Source organism: Anabas testudineus, chromosome 11, assembly GCF_900324465.2.
Source record: "Anabas testudineus chromosome 11, fAnaTes1.2, whole genome shotgun sequence".
NCBI lineage: Eukaryota > Metazoa > Chordata > Actinopteri > Anabantiformes > Anabantidae > Anabas > Anabas testudineus.
In genome coordinates this window covers 10930580-10947887 of record NC_046620.1, presented here as the reverse complement: position 1 = coordinate 10947887, position 17308 = coordinate 10930580, and the positions used below count along the sequence as shown (strand labels likewise).

Here is a 17308-nt window from a genome sequence, read left to right as displayed (position 1 = left end):
CTTCTGTATTATTATCAATGTGTTTCTGTTGAAAGCAGTCAATTTGTTTCCTCTTTTTGGATTAGATTTTCTTCCCTACTATTTATGTATTTTTATCTGTTAACCTATTTTAACCTGCTGTTTCATTGAAATGATCATTTCTTGATCATTTCCAACTTACAGATTTTATTAGTAAAGGAGATCATCCTTTGGCAAACGTATTTCACAGTTGTGATGGTTTTGGGTTACAGTAAGTCAAACAGATGAGCATGGAGTGCCCTCCTCAGCCTCCCGGAAATATTTATTGTGCTGATTAAGCTGTTAAGCTGTACTAATAGTAACTACAGAAAAAGAATTTCAAAGCTAAAATGTAAATAGCACCTCAGTATGTTTCTCACATTGACCAAAGTAGTATATAACTATCAAGTGTAGAAAACTGGCATTGAGTATTTGATCATATTTGCATCTTGTTTACTAATTTCCCTGCATAATTTAGTCTTCAAACTATTGACACATTTATTTATTTGGTAAAGGGCTTCTACATCTGATATCAGGCCTTTAACAAAAAAAACACAGAAAGAACTGAGAGTGTTAAACAGATGATCAGCTGATCTTGTGTTTATCCACCAGGCCGCCACAAACAGCAATGCCCTCCCACAAGAACTCTTCGCTATCAATATGTCAACTGTACAATATTAATAATTGACTACAATATTATTGGTATTACAACTGGTATGTTCAGGTATGTTTTCAGGTATTTCTGTTGTGGGTTTCTGAGTGTGTTTGTGACTCTAAATGCTGTATACCAGATGTTGTACAGGTTTCACATGTCAGCATGTTCATATGTGTAAACAGTATCCATCGAGTTTGTGTCAACTTAGTGCAAACAAGAAAGTATGCTTTAGTATCGGTTTCTGTCCCCAGGGCCTAGTTGTCACATGATCAACTGACCTGATTTTGTGTTGCCAAGGCAATGCCTTCTTTCAGGGTTCAACTTAATGCTCAGCTCCACCCCATGACCTTGGGACATATCTTTGTTGCTATGGTAACATACTCCAGGTTATTGCAAATGAGATGCATATGCTGGGTGGGAACACTAAGCATTTTTGTCTGTGCTTGTGCATCAAATTAGGCACTTTACCACACGTATGAACCCAGAGAAGTTGAACTTTCTCTTTTTGTTCAGGGACACTTTGCAACACCATAATAAAGTGAGCTCCACATCGGCATGAAACATGATACGATAGTCTTCTGCCCTGGGTAACTGTGAAGTGCCCCTGGAGTAGTTTGGGGTTTAGTAGTACAACAGTTGTTGTAAACAGTGTGTGCACAGTGCTAGACATGTCTATGCTTGAGTTAACATAGCTTTTATTTTATTTTATTTATAGTAAAAGTGTGATTCTTGTAGAATTGTTGCATCACAGACACAAATACAATGTATTAATATTTCTGCAGTGTTTTGTGAAACTGCATTATATCACATATGTACAACTGTAAAAAAGACCTATCAGGCCATTAACAAAAAAAAAAAAACAAAAAAAAAGGAAAGAAAACAAACAAACCAAAAAAGAAAAACAAAAACTAGAAACATTTACTGGAGGCATTTGGTCAAAAGGAAACTGTCTCTAAAATAACTGTGTTTTGTAAAAAAAAAAAAAAGAGCACACATGCCTTAAACTGGTGTCTAATGCGGGTAAACAAAGTGTGGTTGCCATGCCGATGGGGCATCAGTATATAAATAGCGTGGGTGTTTGTTCTGAATACTCCTAAGAGAGGGAGAGAGAGCAACAGAGAGGGGAAATAGCACGGAAACGGTGATAGCCAGTGTACAAAAATGCAAACACAGGCTTTTACAGATGCATGGTTTGGAGTTTTACAGACTCAAACTCAATTTAGGATCTTATTATTGTTGCTTGTTATGTGTTTCATTATTTTCACCAGTCAGTGATCAAAGATTTGTTTAGTTCTTACTGATTTTGAGAGATAGCCCAAAAAATAATAAAATAGAAACAAAAGCAATTAAACGAACCTTTCTTTGCGAGTATAAAGGATCTCCTTTGTTGTAGAGACACTAGGAGTTTACTTTTCTTCCCAAGCTACTTTTCTGGAACAGCTATAAAAACCAAAAGCAAATCATTTTGTGGAAAATAACACTTGGCTGAAGGTTAAGCTGGTGATTGTAATTGCATAGCATGGAATTTGGTTATTATGCAGTGATAATTGAGCTACAACGAGCCGTAGCTGTGACCTCAATAATCATATCAGGGAAAATTATACTGCCTGCTGGCGTGTAGAATAGAGTAAGAAACACTTTGGAAATTGTGTTAATGCTCTCTCTGTCTCTCTGTGTTTCCCCGTAGGGAATGGTGACAGCACCTGCGGACAGACACACGTGGACAGACGGCGCAGGCACCTGGGACGCTTCTCTCTTATTGGCGAAGAGATCCATAATTCACAACAGGATCTACATCTCCAGTTGGCTTTCAGCTCTGAACTAAGCAGCAGGCTCCACCTACTCCACCCAAGTAGCTGTGCCTCCTCTCCTCAGGTAGGATGAAAGTGTGATGTGTGTGACACACAGTCTTTGCTTCAGTTCAAGCAAACTGGTGCAGTTTGTGACTTGGACACAAAGCTAATCAGCGTTGGGTATAGAAAATACGTTATTCAAAATCCACCTGTTGACAACAAACTGTCAGGCATTCATCATTAGATAGATGATGGTGTGTTACTCAGTGTATTTTGTTATTAAAAAGTGAGTGAAGTAGTGACAAGATAGTAGCAATTCCCAAATAAGATTACAGAATATGAACTATCATTATTCATTCTTATTAATTACATATGATTGCAGTGACACTTGCTGTGGTGCCATCATACCAGGGAAACGCTGAAAGTCCCCTTAAAACCTGTACTGTGATACCTATTTGTCCACTTTCTCCAGCACAGCCTTGCACCAGATAGTACGGCTGCACTGGACTTAAACTCTTTTCTGCATAGTCTCATGTTTTGTTCGTAAACAGCTGTAATGTAGCATAGTCATACAAGAAGTGATGTGCTCAGCTGTGTTGTGGATTTGTGTGTTTCTGTGGTCCAGAAGATAAACTTCTCTGAGCTCCCATCCTCCTACTCTTCTTCCTGTCCTTTCATGTGACTTCTGATTTCCTCTTTTCTTTATTTTTCACCATGACCCTCCCACTGTGATGCCTCTTAACTCAGTTGTGCAGCTTTATCTTCCTCCAAACTGCCCCGCTTTCTGTCTGTGTCCCCTCTTTCTCTCTGTCTCTCTACAGTTCTGTAACTGAGCTGGTTCTCCCTCTCTCCTCTTTTGCTCCTTTTTGTGTCCTCACTTGCCACTGTATCTATTGAAGTTCCTCCGTCAGTCTTTTATCTCCATCTCACCAGCTGTGTGTTGAAGCTCCATTCTCTCCTAGGAGGGAGAGTTGAATGAATAGAAGGGCTTACTGAGAACAGTGAGAAAGCCAGTCCCCGTCTTTCGTCTGATTGAGCACATCTCTTGGTCCTCTCCTCTCTTCTCTTTTCCTCTCCTCTCCTCCTGCTGCCAACGACGTAGGATATTATTTTTATTGGAGGGTGGAAAAGATTATGCACAAACACAAGTACAGACTAGATTAATGTTATAATTTCAATAAAATGGCGCTGACAATGGTGTAATTAGTTAAACAAAATCACACAAACCTAAAGAGAACTTAGAAATGCACCAGAACGCAGCTGTCCTCAGAAGGGAATTCCAGTCAAACACGCTTTTACTTGACTATTGTGGAAAAAGATACAGTTCTCAGTGAAATGTCACATCCTAGTTGATGCGTACCTGACTGAACAGTATTTTTAAAAATGTATTACTTTTCAGCAAGATGCAGTTATACGTGACTCACCAGCAGCGTGATTTGATTTTGCTGTGAGGTACTTCAGTGAGCTTGGGGACTTGCCTCATAGCTTTACAAATATGTTTTGAAGTGCAGACTAATTAGTTCATTAAATTAACTTTTATGCCAATTCAGAGAGGAATAGCGAGGATGGGGTAAAATAAGGAGAGCGTCAAGGAAAGGTAAGATGCAGATTAAGCAGTAGTTGGGAGGAAAGTCTATAGATAACAAAGTACCTTTATTCGATAAGTTGATTCCACCTCTCCCTGGTCTCTTTTCCTCCCCTTTTTTCCTTTCTCCTCTCTGTCTCCTCCTTTCTTCACCCATCAGTCTAGCTAAATGGAAATTACACATTTCACTCCCTGCTTCTTTCTGCTTCCTCATTCTTTTGAAATTTTGCTGTTGACAGTTGCCTTTCTCTGAGCAGAAAGCCTCAGAAATGAGCAGATGGAGGGCTGACAGTGTAGACGCTCAAACAATGACGCTGGGCGGCAAGTCGTGGTGATCAGCACATGTCAGAAAATGGCTGTTAATGGGAGTACCATACACACACTGTCAGTCAGCTATATAGGGAATCCATTTTTGTCTGGCTGCCTGCTGTGGATGTAGAGTTAAAATCCAAGACGTAAATCACTTCAGATTTGACATTTGTGTTAAGTTGTTTTGCACATGCATTATTTTGCAAGGCCCAGCGAGTTCAGCGGTAAAATAAGCTTATGTTACCAGGCAGCAAGTAAAATACTTGAGTCATTAAACTGGTGTTAATGTGGTTTCTTGAATGCTCGATAAACTGTGTTCTGTCATGTCTCATATGAGTCATATAAAAATACCACCTGAAATATTTTGTAACCACTTTCAAGGTATTAAACAGTTTAACATTTATTTATTTATTAGAAAAAGAATTGAAGAAAAGCACTATTTCAAATGGATTATAAAAAAATGCATTCTCCTTGTCCACCTTTATAAAAATGGCTCATGATATAGTGGTTTCTTTACATTTCTAAGTAAGTACTTTTAGCTAAACATTTTACAAGTCTTTCATTTTTTTAATAATTAGAAATTCCATGAAAAAGTATGAATGTAATTTATAAATCATAGGGAAATGACACTGCGTTAACTTATTATACTTCCACAAATTCCAGTGAACATCTTGTGTAATAAAAGTAGTGTTGTACTTTTCCACAGTAAAATGTGTTCACTTGTACGTGCAGAAATGCTGAATCTGTCTTCAGAAGAGAAATGACTACTTGAAAATAAGCTTTTCAATAATAATTAAATAATGAAATATAGTTTTGCTATAAATATATTTCCAAGGAAATGATTCATAAATTAGAGTCTTGCTAGATAAAGTAAAGTGTCCTTTGAACTCTACTGTTCAGGCTGAACACACTTTGCCACTGAGCAGAACTGACAGAAATTAACAATGAATAAACAAAATCAACCCTCTATCTCCAGTTATTAAAGCAGAAGCATGAACTGATTCCCTCATGATGTTTTTTACATTACAGGTCGACTGTGACTTTAAATTCAGATCATTCCTGGGGCTTGTTTACAAAATATGCATGGCTTTAATTTCATTATTGGAGAACGATGCTGCAAAGATATTGTCTGAGCCAGGAGAAAGAGTAAACTTATTTATGTCTTTCAGGGGAAATCTGATAGCTCTATGGGGTTTCAATCAATTTTTAGAGATTGATTTTTATTTTTTATTTTTCATTTGAAACTGAAATTACTCCCACACACTCTTTTATGGTTAGATGCAATACAGCCTGCAGCAACAGCTCACAGTAATCTCAAAGTTGTCAAATTACCAATTAACCCAGCAATGCTCTCTATAATAAAGCTTCTTAGAGGCCTTCAGATGTCCAGCAATGCCGATGATATTGAACAAATGCTCAATATCAAGTAAAGTGAGTGTGTACCTGTTGTTCGACATTAGACTGCAGTATTTAGGCTGTAGCCTTAAACCATAAAAGTAGAAGGATGTGGATGTAAAGAGGTGCTTGCTGTAGCCTGCTAAAGGTTGGCATTAAAACCATTTACTTGTCTGAAATATTAAGCTCCCTGTGGTAGGAATCCTGCTACATTTGCTGCCTTGAGAGGGTTAAGAAACCTGAGTAAATGGAGAGGTCATCCCTCTCTCTCTGTGTGTGTGTGTGTGTGTAAGCTTGGATTTCCCCTTCTCTATTTTCATGTAATAGTTGCGCTCTGCTTTATTTGATCTAGGCCCCCTCTCTCATAGTAGTAGGATTCAATTGGGTTTGGAGGGCAAGGGAAACACACACTCACACATATACACCTGAGACTGCCAACTGCAACAACAGCTGCACTGAACAAAGGAGAGAGGGAAGCAGAGAGGGAGGGATGGAGAGGGGGAGAAAAAGGTAAAGTAATATACATGATGATAAAGCAGGTGGGGAGAAGGGTTGGAGTGCAAGAATGAACCGAAAACAGGAACAAGGACAAGACTTGCATCTTAAAATTAAAGTGTTGAGTGTGTGTGTGTGTGTGTGTGGCACAATTAAGCAAATTACATTTGTGCTTCTACTGAGTCCACTCTGGGAGTCCTTGTATCAAAGATATTTACAAAAGTGTTTTCTTAAATGATTTTATATAATTGATCTAATTGATAATTGATTGATAATTGATCTAAAACTTGGTTTATACTTCTGCATTGACTCTATGCTGTTGGGAACATTTACGCACTGGGTCCACCAAACTGCTCTGTGGTTGAGCTTTGTCACCACTGAGGTGAGTTTTTTTTTTTAGTCCTCTACACAGAACGGTGACTGAAAGTGAACAAATCAAGTTGGAGCTAATGATGATGATGTTGATAAACAGCAATTAATTTTACTGAATATATGTTAATGAGTGCAACGTCCTGTACAAAAAGGTTACAAAAATATAATTATGTTTACACTTTCATGTCTTTTCTTGTTGTCATGTGTAAATGTCTTCTATTTTACTAATTATGGAAGCACTTAAAGTACTTAAAACTACATTTATTATATGAACACATTTTCTAATATATCACAATCTATCAGGCGACCTCATACAGAATGGTCCAGATTCAAAATGTAAGAATTTGTAGAATAAATCTTTCTGTGATGTAGATATGCTACATATCACAAAGTTCATCTTCAGTTTTATTTTTAAACTTTTTACAGTAAATTCATAGTCGTACTACGTATGAGTCTGTTTATATAGCAAATACTTCTAATGTGTGCTGCTCTAAGTTTGTGTTTGTGCACAATAACATGCAGAATCCATGTGACCTAAGTGATATGTGAAATGTTGTGTGGAGCTTTGGGGTATTGACTAGAAGACAGCCATTGGCTTAGAACAACATGTAGCTGTAGGTCATTACTAATGAGCCACACATGTGCTGGAACGTTCTGTGTGTCTTTGCACACCAGTGTGTGGAAGAGGGAGTGGGTGTCTGCATCGGTATTTTCGTGCACTGTATTTTTCGGAGGATGTCCTAATATATCCAAGCGTTTAGTTTTAAATGCACGTTGACGACTTAGATAAAGTGTGTCTTTTAGGAACTTGTCTGTATTTCCACTCCGTGTGGGCACCATTATTCACATAAGCATGCTTGTCTGCCTTAGGCATGATTAATCCACTGTCCTTCCCAACTCCGACCCACTTTTGTTACCCTATTCTTTCTTTGCTCTTGATTCCCTTCTGCTTTACAGCATATTAAACAATGAGTAATCATGACTGACATCATCTCTGGCTAGGCTGGTGCTGACTAATTGGCCAGAGCAATCTGATTGCATTAGGTTTTATTCCTTCAGGGTATTCCTTGTCCTACGCCCCCATTTTGAAAAATATCCCTCATTGTTTGCATGGATAAACATATTGCTTTTGTGTGGCATTTGTTTGGGTTTTATATTATTCGCAGAAGGTAAAACAATCTGCAGTCACTAGTTGGTTGTAAGCAGTTTGTGAAATTAGCTCATATGATTTATGGTTCAACCTGAAAAGTGAATAATATTAAATGCTGTGATTGCTGCTGAGCCTTGACTGGTCTTGTTAATTGCTATCATCTAAAATGCACATCTCAGGATACCTCAAGGAAATTACACGCTACAGGGACACTAATATTCTGCTGAAATGTCTTTGGTATTGTGCAGATGCTCTGGGCGCCTGTGCAAGAAAGTAATAAAGGTTGAAAAATGAAGTTACACTTTAGATTTACTAACAGTCATGAGAGGCCTTTTCCTCCACTCATCTCGTTCCTCTCTACCTGTCTTTCCCTGTTTTCTCTCTCTACGAAAGCTGCTGCAAGAACCACCTTTTCAAGTGAGGTAAAATGATTATAGTAATGGATGCCTCTGACTGCAACCTCTCTCTTGGTCTCCTTCACACTCTGTACACTCTCCTCTGTACATTAGTGCGGCCCTGGGGATGCCCTCTCTTTTCTGTGGCTTAATGCAATCATACCTTCAGTATAAGTGCACTGAAAGAGTGAGAGAATTAAGAAGAGAGACAAGAAAGTAGGAGGAGATTTGGAAGAAGTGCTGGTAGGTGACAACAGGCAGGGGTGATCACATCAGTGGATAATAATTATCTACAGACAGGGGCACAAGGTCATGCAAATTAGATCACATCCAGGCTATCTTGTCAAAGTATCTGTGTAGGTTCTTTGCATGAATGACATATTTATGATAGTGGAACTACTCATTTCCTATGTTGTGGTATTATGATTATTATAGTTTCCAAGGCTGCTACGCGTGGATTGTTGTGAATACAAATACCAGAGATAACACACCTTATGTAAAACTACTTCAAAGTTGATTCACTTTAAGTGTTGTTTGGTCCAAAGGTCACATTTCCCACAACGAAAATCAATTAGGTACAATATTAGTTCTCCTTTTCAAGATTAAGGAGCAGTTTAGTTTATCTGTGCGTTTAAAATATTGTCTCTCTTCTCAAGAAGTGGTTCGTGTTCTTGGATTTTTTTTAATGGATTGTATGCCTCGATGTTCCGAAATAGTCAAGAGTTTATGATGACAAATACTTTTCCCAGGAGGAGTTGAGCTCAGTTCAGCAACTTCAGCTTTTAGTAAGATGAATGAGGATAGCCTTTGTGGTGCCTGGGAAGTCCTTATGTTGAGACCTATAGAGGGTTTATTGCTTTTACAACTAGGCTGTATGATAAAGTGCCATCTTTCTCACCGCCCACTCTCTCCCACCTGCTGTCTACTCTCCATATCTCACTGTCTCTCTGTGTGTTACTCCAGCTCTGTGCGTTGTTGCCTCTGTTATCTTGTTCTCTTTTTTTTCACCTCTTTGTCGACTTTCTCTTCATTTTTCTCTCTTTCATTTCGCTCCGTGTCCTTTGCCTGTCAGTTTCCCTCTGCTCTACACAGCTTTCTTAAACTCCCTGTCGCTGACTTTGCCACACTCTCCTCTTGTCTTCCTTTCATACCCACTCCTCCCCTTGTCTCTCCCTCTTTTTATTAGCTAACAGCACTGTGGCAACCACTGCTTTTTAATGTTATTTATGTCAAATTGCCTTTCCTCGAGTGGCTGGCATTACAGAGCCAACTCTGAGGGGTGTTTCTAATTGGCAGATGGGTTGGCAAATTTGTACAACGCTCACAATCTGACATTGATACTATACCTGAGCGTTTAGCTCCATCACTGCCTCCCACCCTCTGTCATAAGTAGAAAACCAGTCAAGTTGGCTTCGACAGGTGTCAGGGGATGAATGAACTTTCTATTCAGACACTTATTTAATAGCTAATGATGATTCAGCTACACTGTTTAGTAATGTTAACACGACATTATGTTTTATTATGTATTATTCTTTTATTCTCTATGCCTACTAGATTACACTAGTTCTGCTGAATTATCAGTTGTCTTTAAACATAGTTTTTTTATGGGACTCTGAGTGACTGTCCAAAAAAAGAATCACATTATTATTCCTGTACTGTATAGTATAGTGCTTTGATACAGTATGTTAAGCCTTCTTGCCATCACAAAATTGTTGGTGCAGTCTGTACAGACGGATGGCCACTTAACAGTATCTCTATGTACCCTACACTTATGCTCTTCTACTCAATCCTTTTATGTGTGGAGAGGTGTGGGCTAATAGCCCATTGAGCTAAACTAGTTTTCCTTCACTTGGGGGATCGGAGTGAACTTGGGGCTAATGTAGCGCCCTGTGGTTTCCTGAATGCTATAACAATGGCAGATAGGCTTTGGTTGAGGGATTTTAATGGAACAAAGCAGGGTGATAACCAGCAGCCATTACTCAACGCTGCCTGAGAGAGTGTCAGACTTACAGTATGTATTTGTATACCCCTAAAAATATTTCAGCTACCAGCACTCTGTTGGACCTTTAGAGAAAGTGCTGCTTTCTGTCAGAAATCTGTGTTTTCTCTGGCACTTTAACTTCACTAACTTATTACAACTGCTCAAAAGAAATGAATAATTTGCTCACACCAATTATTTTCATCATTGCTGCTAATTGTTATTAATTGATAGTTATTATCAAACTAAAATGAAAAAGAGCTGATGATCAGATCAGTGATTAGTGTTCAGTTAAATAAGTGTTTCCATGTGTATCCATACCCTGATTGTATTATGAGTCGAGGTGGTCTTTGCCCAAATTAAAGTGCACAGTACCAGTGTTGTTATTTATATAATATATAATAATGACCCTGTACTTGTGGACTTATTAGTTCTACTTCTAGTTTTGAGTAAAATAAACTATTTAGCCTCTGAAGACATTCTTCATATTGCATATTGTATGAATTCCTTCTAAGAATCTTCCCAGTCCCTTACATATTTTTAAAATTTCCCCCTCTAAATAAAACTAATCTTTCTTGTACTGAAATCCTCAGACCTATCATGAATGCATTTGTACAACACAGTCCCTCTGTATAAATGCCGTGCTATGGTGCTACACTCTGCAGGGACTCCATACAGTATTGTGATAGCCTTAGCTAGGGAACGTGTTGTACACATCACAGCGCTGCACAATGCTGTGAGCCTGCCACTGTACATAACTGTAGGCTGTGTTGACTGGTGCGTGGGAGGTTACATAAACATAAACAGTGAGAGAGAGGAAAGAACTGCCATAATGTGACATTCATTAATGTGTGGAAAACAAGAGTTTGTGATCAGAAAAAGGACAGTGAATCAAAGGCTTGTCTAATTAATTTACTATACTGCCAGGAAGTGCAACAGTGCAAAGTCAAACAGGTATTACTAAACTAATTTGTAATAATGAGTTTGTATTACCTGTTTCTTTTAGACTTACACTGATTATAATACTGCAGGTTGTCATACTTTAATTTACCCTTTAGTATAAATGACAATGAAAGCATAGAAAATATAAGACTTGGACCCTTAATTACACTAGTTTGTTTATCTGCTGCAGGAGGGAGGAACATTCCCATCTTGATTGTGTGGCTATACCATGCAGGGTTTTCTCACCATGACTCGAGAATAACCTCTAAGCTGTTGGAAGCTGCTAGCAGGTGTGTGTGTACACAGGATGTGCATGTGCTCATGTGTGGAGGTGTGTGTGAATGCTTTTGACAGCAATGATTACATAACAGAGATGCCTGCTGCTGCAGGTCACTGTGAATGACAGCAGTAGGAGAACACGCACAAGGCACAAACACACATATACTGCATGTTATACAGTGAGTCTTTGTGCTGTCTCTCATCTCTCTACATCTACAGCATATTTATGTTTAGTCTGTTTTTTGAGTAGTGGTTTTATTCTTGGATAGCGTCCACAGAAGTTGACTTCATGCAAAGTCCTTCACAGTGACTGATCAGTCAATGAGACACCAGCTTTCACAGAAATGGCAACTGTTTTTCTTAATATGTTCAGTAGCAATGCGGATGCTCTTACCTCCCTCTACATTGGACACAACTCACTGTGGTTTTCACAGATTCTTTTATAACCTTTTCCATGCAGTTAGTCTGAATTGGAAATCATTTATTTGTGTATTCGCTTTTGTCTCATGTAGATGTTACTTTGTCTAGTCTGTTTAACCTATTACATAAGATTAAATATCTTAAAATCTCTAAAATGGTGAATTCTTTTTGAATGCTATTCTCAGTGAGTTGACACTCCTAGTGTTTTTTAGTTTTTTAGATTTCCTTCCTGCTATTGGAACTGCTCAATACCTGGAAAGTGTTTAGCATGGGACAGTGCATGCAGATCTTCACACTATGAGAATGCATAAACAAACAGACTACAGACATGGTTGTCAACAGTAGCTGCAAATCAAACTAACAAACATGCAAGGGGACATATACAGTCCAAACAGACGTGCTGTTTCTAACTTTAGCACTATTGACCTCTGTTGCTACACATGTACAGTACTTTACATGCACACACATACGCACACTAACACCCAGGAGCCATGGAATAACCAGCTTAGTGGAGGCAAATATTTTTAGACATAGTAAATTTGTAGCTGTGTCTGTCCTACTCCTGTGCTGCTCACTCTCAAATGCACAGCCTCTCTTTAAAGTTGAAGAGAGAAAAAAGGGTTATTATATGAAGATGTAATGTAATGCAGCCTGGTCTTAAGCCCTCTTGTCTCTCACTGCACCAGTCGTACTAATGAACCTACATTACTCCTTTATTAGGAATTCATGTCTGCTCGTCAGTGAGCTGCTCTCAGGTACCAAACACCTACACCTGTATCTGTACATATGTTGTTTCTCTTGCTTTTCTTTCTCTTTAAACACACCGTGCGCCTGCCTCTGTGGATGATGTGTCATGTGTAGGACACACGGGTCCAGTTTGGGCACTGATTCTGTTCTAAATGAAGCAGGAGTTTGTGAATTATTGAAACGCTTGTCCTCTTTTCTGTGCTCTGTCTCCATCTCTCTCTTTCTTCTCTCCCTTTTTTTAGATTTCTCTTTTTCCCTCTCACCATCCCCCTTTCACACGCACATGCGCGCACACACAAACACACACACACACGCACACACACACACACACACACACACACACACTTATCTTCCCTTGACATTTCCTTCCTTTTTTTTTTACGTCTTTTACTCTCCTCTATTAAATAAGTGGAAAAGCGGGCCGCATTGATTTGTGAAACAGTAGTTGAGTAAGTGTGTGTGTGTGTGTGTGTGTACATTTGTGTGATTTGAGTGATTTGGTTACTCCATTGGTGTCCTTGGGGACAGATTTGACCCATATTCCAGCCAGATATTACTGTGTCTAAAATCTCCTGTGCATTGAAACAGTCATTATTTACTGCTGTGCATCAACCCAGCCCTCTAACTTTTTTTTTTTACCACCAGTCTTATCTGCAAATGAAATAACAGAGACAGAGACATGGGTTTGAACAAATATTAATATTTGTATTTGGTTTCATGCTGTATACAGTCTACATCCTGTAGAGTTATATGAAGTTTCACTCAGTACAGAATCATTTCTAACTAGCTTTGCCTGTATAAAGGTTAATTAAATGGCCTTATTTATTCTTTAAATTTCCATAAGCAGAAACAAAAAGAAAAACCTGTTCACTAAACATTTAAGAGATTGCAAGTTCATCCTAGACCATAGAATTGGCACCATTTGCCTCATTGATATGAGTTCTGAATTTTCTTTCCAAGGAGTAATTATACAATTTCTTATTTATTTATTTATTTTAACTTGGACACATGCTGAATACAAAAAAAAAACAACAACAACTACAATAAAAAAACTACACACTATACCACCTGCTGCTAATGACTCATACATGTAGGGGAAAATAATTTAACAAGTGTTACTCCCTCTCCCCTGTCATTTATCACCCAGGGCTTATCGCTGACAGCGGCTCTGCCCTCTGCTTTCTCTCCCTGCCTGTCACGCAGACGTCTGGATAAGCATCCCAGATGGTTGTGAGATGGTGGGCTGGACTGTAGTGTTGTTTGTATAGATTCTGTGTCGCGTATCAATACTTTGTGCCAATTCAAATTAAGGCTTGAGTGGAGTATATGGATGTTGTGGTTGAATGTTGGCAATATGACAGGTCTATATTCTGTATTTATGACAAGAGTTGATGAATGGTGCTCTAATAACCAGCACTGCTTTACAGGGAATGTGGCTACATTGAGCATATCAAACAGCAGCAATTGTATATTTTGTTGATGTTTTACAGTAAGTTAAAAAATAAAATAAAAATCTGATTATTGGATAGATAAAAAGGAAGGTTTGCTCTCAAATCAGGTGACACCATGACCACAACTTTTTTTCTCAAGAAAATGTGAAAATGTATTTTCTTTCCTTGATCTTTTCAAAGTGCACTCAGTCTTATGAGTGATTTGGATTAGATATTAGATATTTTCTGACAGAATTATTTAGCCGAATACATGAGCAGAATACTTGTGTGTTGTGTGGGATTTGAATAAAAATCTCTCAGAAACCTTAAATGGGGCCTATCAGCAGTGTTATGCCTTGAATTGCAGGTATGGAGGGGATTAATATTTATTGTCTCCTTCATGTCTCCGCCGCTTCTCTGTCATTGCGTCCTCTGTCCTCTCTGCTCTTCAATATCGACATGAGCTGTCATTGGTCCAGTTATTTATGAGGCCCCTCCCTTGTATTTTTCCATTGGCTTGAGTTTTGCCATAAAATTCTTCTTTTGTCGAATCTAATCCAGAGCACTCAGATTTTGAGTTGTGACCTGGCAGAGATGAAAACAGAAGGTGCTCTTGAACAGATATGAAAAATGAATGACAGATTTGCAGTTTTCTTTTACTTATGTGCACATGTGGATATTTTGCAGTAAGCTCTCTGTTTTGTGCTTTCTCTTGTTGTCTTCACTTGCTCTTTCACCCCCTCTCTCCAAGAATTGCAGCCAAAGACTCTTTCCCATAACCTTTCCAGACCTGTGTGTGAATGTGTGTGTTTGTGCACAGAAGTCTTAAATAAGAGACAGATCTAAAGACATGCAGCCTTGTGCACACAGCCACTTGCATGAGCACATGTACAAATGCTTACACACATTTGTACAGTAAAGGCCTCAAAACAGGTCCCCACGGATTTGTGTAGGAACTATTTCCTGTTTGGGGTTAGGGAGAAAGGTGGAAGTAGTGAGGATGAAATATGATGCAACAAGAGTGGTGGTCTTCCTGTGTGCTCTACCAGAGCCCGGGCACCCAGAGTTTAGTTTTCATGGTCATTAATGGACCCTTTGTAGAACTGCATCAAGCCAGCAAATTCAGTAATCCTGAAACGTGTTTCACAAAAGCTATTTGCAAGCACAAATGGTTACAGCATCATGTTTCACAAATGATAGTTGCTCTCACATTTCAGATAACTTGTCTTACAGATCTGTTGCATGCTCATGCATGGCAGGCATGTATGCCATTTGTTTATTCTATGAAACATGTCAATGTGAGCATAATGGAGACTGAAGCTTGCTTGTTTCAAATTTGTGAAACTTTGATTTCCTGTTATTGATAAATTAGATTGGCTGAAAGATCTGCTATGGCTGTTCTCATCTTAAGATACTAATGTACTTGCTTTTAACTCTTAATACACTTCCCCTCCAAAAGAAAAGTCACCACCTAGATTTAACTAAGCAAATATGTAACAACCTCCCATTGGATAATTACTGCATGGGTGATTAATTTTCAACTGGCAACAATTTATTTAACCCTGCATCACAATATTGTGTGTAGTTGAATGGTTTGTGCATCAGGAAATGAGAGCCCCAAAATCTTGCATGGTCTTATGTTTCTTATTTTTAGATCATAATGTATAACTTCATAGTGGGAACACTTATTTTTATACATTTAATTCAACATTTTCACATTATTCCTTCTCTTCAGCACTTATTCCTACCTGACAAGCCGGAGGAATAAAATTAGCATCTTGAACACCTGAACCTTGGCGGCAAATTCATTCAAGTTTGAAACAGTATGTGTTTTGATCTTCATTATGGCTTTCAAGGCAACAGAAATGTATGCTAATTAATTCTAGTTACATTAAAATGCACTGTTTTCAGTCATTAAGACAGGTGGTCCAGAGACTTTACCACACTGATTCCCATTCCAGGTTTAATTGTAGAGCAGTTTAATAATAATAATAATAATAATAATAAAAAATATATATATGTGTGTGTGGATGACTGGATGAAAACTTGTGCAATAGTTGGTAGATATGTGAATTAAATAAATAACATTATGTGGAAGAAACAGTCCCCTATATACATACTGTATACTACACCTTATGCAAAGGTGTCAAAGTTTTACATTGAAGAAATACAGTAATTATCAGCAATGCATTGATGATGGCTGGCTGCGGAAGAAAAGGTGGAAGTCACTATTACAGCATGTAGGATGTGAGCTCCAGTAGCTTCCAATTGAGGTGTGAAGTCATCTGCTAAAAACAGAGACAATGCAACACCTTGCTTAGTGCGTGTATCTTACACGTTCACCTTGAAAAAAATGCTGTAACTCTAATCCACATCCACACATTTCATGTGCAAGTTTGAATGCATTCAAACATGTCTGCATATGTTCGTAATATAAACAAAATTAACCTGAACTTAGCAGGGAACTGCCAGTGGAAATACTGGACATAGTGCATCTTTACTCAATAGAAGCTTTAAAAGGAGGCTTTGTACAATGTGTGCATTGTGTTTTATAGCTTTTATCAAACTAGGAAGTGTTACAGTTGAATATAACCTTGAACACAAATGCATGTCAAATCTTCAAGGATTGTTCATTTTAACGTATTGTAGTTGTCAATAGGGCCAGAGCTATTGAATATTGTAGTAATGCTGTATTCAACTGATTATTCTAGCAATTAATTAAGTAAAAAAAAATATATTTTAATGCTTAAATTGCAGAACACAATATGTTACTCTCCAAACTCTCTGTAGCATGTTGTGTGACAGAAATAATCATCCATGAGAAACACAGCGAACTGTTTATAAGTATATATGAGAGAGAGCTTTGAGGAAAAGATTTTTTGCAATGGAGCTATTCAAGTTTCTTGAGGAATCGTTTCAGCCCTAGTTGCCATTACTGTGTTTATAATAATTCAGTGTATAATTTAAACATGCTGACGGCTGGTGTTGAGGTCAGATGTCTTCACTCCAATTTGGTAAACTGACTAACTACAGATTAGTAACAGCAAATAATGTCTCATAATTAAAAAGCTTGTCACGGTTGCTATACAGTGTAGCAGTAATGCTTGCAATCACAGTTTGCTTGACTCTGATATATGCAGCGAAGAAAAAAATGTAACACCATTTACCTTAAAATAGAATGGAAAGCCATGCTTTTCCTCTCCATAGCAACAGTTCAATGTAGAGCACTGACTTGGAGTTGATGGAGTGGATTCTCTCAGCACCTTATTCACCCTGTGTTGCATTAGTGTGTGTGTGTGTGAGTGTGAGTGCCTTTGTTTATTTGTGGATGGGTTCCTAGACTGTTTGTTTGAGTCCATCTCTGTA

At 38.2% G+C, this 17308-nt stretch overlaps 1 protein-coding gene across 1 annotated transcript in view; it reads left to right on the top strand.

The window, feature by feature from the left end:
- atxn1a (ataxin 1a) overlaps positions 1–17308 on the top strand; it is a 78913-nt gene that overhangs the window by 19698 nt on the left and 41907 nt on the right. The window contains 1 exon segment of the mRNA XM_026346701.1: positions 2340–2527. The gene's annotated coding sequence lies outside the window, so the exon portion shown is untranslated.